The sequence below is a fragment of the Triticum aestivum genome, chromosome 7B, assembly GCF_018294505.1.
Source record: "Triticum aestivum cultivar Chinese Spring chromosome 7B, IWGSC CS RefSeq v2.1, whole genome shotgun sequence".
NCBI classification, from domain to species: Eukaryota; Viridiplantae; Streptophyta; class Magnoliopsida; order Poales; family Poaceae; genus Triticum; species Triticum aestivum.
This window is the reverse complement of record NC_057813.1, coordinates 447163575-447168363: the sequence shown is the minus strand read 5'-3', so window position 1 is coordinate 447168363 and position 4789 is coordinate 447163575. Positions and strand designations below refer to the sequence as shown.

The 4789-nt window shown below is 39.0% G+C and overlaps 1 long non-coding RNA gene across 1 annotated transcript; it reads left to right on the top strand.

Annotated features, from left to right (window-relative positions):
- The first annotated feature begins 1250 nt into the window (after window positions 1–1250).
- Window positions 1251–3982, top strand: LOC123159575 (uncharacterized). Its single transcript, XR_006479788.1, has 2 exons — window positions 1251–1840; window positions 2177–3982. It is a non-coding gene; the product is annotated as an uncharacterized lncRNA (long non-coding RNA).
- Window positions 3983–4789: the final 807 nt, after the last annotated feature.

The window sequence follows — 4789 nt, the reverse complement described above, 5'->3', positions numbered from 1 at the left end:
AGGCAATGATCATGAATATAGGCATCACGTTTGTGATAACTAGACCGACTCCTGCCTGCATCTATTACTATTACTTCACACATCGACTGCCAGCATGCATCTAGAGTATTAAGTTCATAAGAACGGAGTACCGCTTTAAGTAAGATGACATGATGTAGAGGGATAAACTCAAGCAATATGATATAAACCCCATCTTTTTATCCTTGATGGCAACAATACAATACGTGCCTTGCTACCCCTACTATGTCACTGGGTGAGGACACCGCAAGATTGAACCCAAAACTAAGCACCTCTCCCATTACAAGAAAAACCAATCTAGTTGGCCAAACCAAATCGGTTGTTCAAAGAGAAATACGAAGATATCAAATCATTGGGGTGATTGGGGTGTAATAGCTATGACTACTATTTGTTGCAATGATCATGATTGGGGTGATTCTTTCTTTTGATCTTGAAAATATATTTAAGCCCCATGATGAATCTGAGATTGATAATAGTGTTCGCAATATTATTGAAAGTGGGTTTGGAAGAGTGTCAACTTTAGATCCCACATATTTGGAGAATGTTCAATCTTATGAAGTTTTTGTTAAAAGTGGGTTTCGAGAGGTCATGACTTTAGTTAATGTTAATCCAACTATTTTGGAAGAGTGTGAACTTCACATGCATGTGGATTGTGTTGAAAACATTTTATGTGATAGGTAATTTGTTGAATTTGCTTATGATCCCACATGTAATTATTATGAGAGAGGAAAATATGGTTGTAGAAATTTTCATGTTACTAAATTACCTCTCGTTATGTTGAGATTGCTATCGTCTCTTTCTTCTTTCTTGCATATGCTAGTTTTTGCTTGCTATGATAATTTGTTTGCCTATAAGATGCCTATGCATAGGAAGTATGTTAGACTTAGATGTGTTTGTTACGTGTTTCATGATGCTCTCTTTGTGATTCAATTCTTGTTTTTCATGTGAGCATCATTGAAATTATCAATGCCTAGCTAGGGGTGTGAAACAATAGCGCTAGTTGGGAGGCAACCCAATTTTATTCTTGTTCTTTACTTTTTGCTCCTGTTTAGTCTTTTCCCTAATAATAAAGCACGGGGTGAGTCTGTCGGGTTCACCGTCATGACGTTTGTGCAGAAACCAGCCTCCACTTTAGGGTAATCAACCCGCAATCCATGAATAAGTGAAAAACAATTCATGCTTTATATCGGGCTCGGGCCTCTGCCTGCTGTAAAAAAATACGCACAACCACGTCTCCTCCTCTTCTCAAGATCGACGACTCCTGTTCCTCCTCTCCCGTGCTCGATCTCAATCCCCACGCATCTTCTTTCAGCATGGGTAGCCTCTCCACACATCCGCCCCTGCCCCAGTTGCAGGTATTCCTCCAGACGATGACGTCGGTGCCAAAGGGCCCCACATCCCAACTGGAAGGCAGATCCCTAGACCCAGATCCCCTCCCTTTGTAGTCCAGGATGAGGCCCTGGATTCCATTGCCCAGGAGGATCCGGCGGTTGAGGTGGAGTAGGAGGTCTCGGTAGTGTGGAGGAGGTCTGGGAGTACGTGGAGCCGTCGGAGGAGGCCATGGTGTACGTGTGCGACCTTCCCTACGACGTCAACAACAAGCGCCTTGCAGCTCTCCGATCAGGTCAGCATCGTCAAGGTTGACGAGTGAGCAACTCTTCCTCTTAGACCATCTTCAATGTTGGGTTCTAGCAAAAGGTACTGGGATTTGTTGACCATCTTCAATGCTGGATGGTAGCAAAAGGTGCTAGGATTTGTTTCCCAGTCGATCGGCAGTTGAGCCTCATAGATGGATGCATCAAGCGCAGGTAGAGTACTGAAGGTATTTGCAGTCTGTAATTAGCGCCCTACTTTGCATCAAGTATTGACAGAGAGGGCAGTTAGATGATTTTCAATTTATAACATTGCATCTATTTTCTTAATCTTTAAGCGTCTGCACAGGCGACCTGCATTTGTTAGTATTCAATTTTTTTAAAGTCATGTGTCCTCAGCGCAATGGAATTTAAGAATATCATTGGAACACATAGACCACAACAAGTCGATGTATACTAATGTCAACGAAGAGTCGATGTACTTAGCATCAGAATATTATTTGGTCGATGCATACAGACCACAACAAGTCGATGTGTTTTTTGACCCTGATGCTATCTTCGAGCAGGCCAGCGTCGTTGAGGTTACCGTGGTGAGAAGCACTTCCTCTTAGACCATCTTAGTGCTAGATGATAGCATAAGGTGGTATGATTAGTTTCACAGTGAATATGTGGCATCGACAACAAAAGATACATCAAGCGCTTGGGTATATTCCTCCGCATGAGGTAAAATACTGAACTTGTTTTCAATCTATAATTAGCACCCATACTTAGCACCAAGTGGTGAAATAGAGGACGCTTAGATGGTTTTAAATTTTATGGTATTTATTTTCTCTATCTCTGAGCGTCTACACAGCCGACCCACATTATAGATGATGTTAGCTTGCTGCCAATGTCATTCCTCTGTAGACACACGCGCATTTTGCCTTGTGAAGGGAATGCCTCTAATCATCGGACCCTTGATAATGTGTCATATTCTTGCAAGACTGAAACCGGCACATTCGGTTCTAGATGTAAATGATGTCTGATTTAATGTGGTGGTTGTGTTGTTGAAGCACAACTGAAGTGGCACATTGACTTCTACACATGCATCAACAACCTCCAAAACTTCAGAAAGCAAAGAGTTGGAGAACCATCCTCTAGGATCTCCTGTACGACCAAAGATTATTTTGCTTCCAAAACTACTTATAAACGCATCAAGTTTTAAGTGCAATTCCACACCGAGATGTTGTTATTCATGTTGTGATGATACTATATCAGCTTCAAAATTTATTTTACTCACAAGTAGTCCATAAATATGTGAACCTGAATACTCAAACCATTGTAGGGGGAGGATTTCCACAGTATCCATAGGCTGGTTAACCTGTTTGGAATTGAACTCCCTGAATTGACGTTAAGCTTGGCAACTACAGAATACATTGTCTTGAGGTATAATAGCCCTTGATTCTCTAACAGTCACTATTGCATGAATTGTAGCAAGGTGAGCCCAAAATCTCTCTTGTGAATCACATTGCTTCCAATGATTTCATGACTGAGTTCTCGGGATTTAAGATTTTGTATTTTCTTGTTTATTTTCTTTTCTTTTGGAGGAGAACAAGATGCAGCTTGTAAATATGTGACTTTCCAAGTTTAGCTGAATAAACAAATAAATCCTCTGTAAGTTGATGTATAGAAAAGTGGATCCTTGCATAGGTTTTGTATTATATATATTTAACTCGGCATAGTTAACATTTTTTTCATCTTTCTCCGAGAGCTTTTCAGATATCATCTACACCTCAGACAAGTAATATTAACTTGCTAAAAGTAAGAAAGGTAACACAAGGTTTGCAAGTTTGACAAAGCTTTCCCTTAGTTCTTGAATGTAGCTATTTTTCTTTTTCTTTTTAGTCAAATTGTTGTAGCCATGGAGACAAAAACATTACTTTCAGATTGTTTCTAGCTGTGACGTTTGTCAAAATTGAATAGAAGAAATAGCGTGCAGTGTCAAAGTTGGATAGAAGAAACAACGCGCAGTGGCACGCAAAGTGGGTTTGTAAAATAAGTGACAACGCCAATTTATTTCTCCCGGTGTAACACACGGCCATGTGTGCTACATAAAAGGGAGGAGGAAGTATGTTCATGCATTGCAAGCTTTACTGAGTCATGATGCACATTGAGAAGTTAGTGGTGTGTTCATCTTTTCTTTTGAAATAATTGTTGAATAATGGAAAAAGGGCGCTACCGTTGGGGTGAAACCCATCGTATTTCTAATGGTATACAACCAAAATCAGGGTGAGACCAGATGTTATACTGAAAATTTCAGGTTATTGAGCACAATTTTGTTTCTATTGCAATGTATGTGTATGTTTGGCATGCAATGATGATATCTAATTGCATTTCTTTTTGAACTATTTAAACTGAAATCATTTATCGATTTTGTGAGAAATCTTATCCCAGTACTTCTGACCACTACTGTACTTCGACCACAGAAATTATTTAAACTTTCCATGTGCCAAATAACCAACGGTACAGAGGCCATGCAACTTGGAACGTCAAATAGAGCATATACAAGCGACACATTTTTACTTATTCGGTTTCTTGAGAAGGTTATGGGATTTACAAACAGAAAATATTAATTGTTTGAAAAATCTTTTTGAACCAAAATTGTTTCAACAACGCTGTTCTACTATAGTTGTCTGATTATTTGCAAAGTTTGAGTGGTATTTTTCATCTGTCTAAGAATATGTTTATTTATTTTGTACCCGGTGCAATGCACGGGCCCTTTTGCTAGTAATAAATAATTCATCTAGCCTATAGTTAGATGTGGTTTTAAGTTTGAATTAGTGTTTGTGCCAAGTAGAACCTTTGGGAAGACTTGGGTGAAGTCTTTGCGATCTTGCTGTAAAAAACAGAAACTTTTGCGCTCACTAGAATAGCTGTCATTTTTTACAGAAGAGTAATTTTAGGTTGATTATTTTTGCATAAGATTAATAGACAAATTACTCACGTCCACCAATTTTTTTTAGAATTTTTGGAGTTACAAAAGTATTCGAAAGTTACAGATTGCTATAGACTGTTCTGTTTTTGATAGATTCTGTTTTTCGTGTGTTGTTTGCTTATTTTGATGAATCTGTGAGTAGTATCGGGGGGTATGAACCATAGATAAGTTGGAATACGATAGGTTTAACACCGATATAAATAAA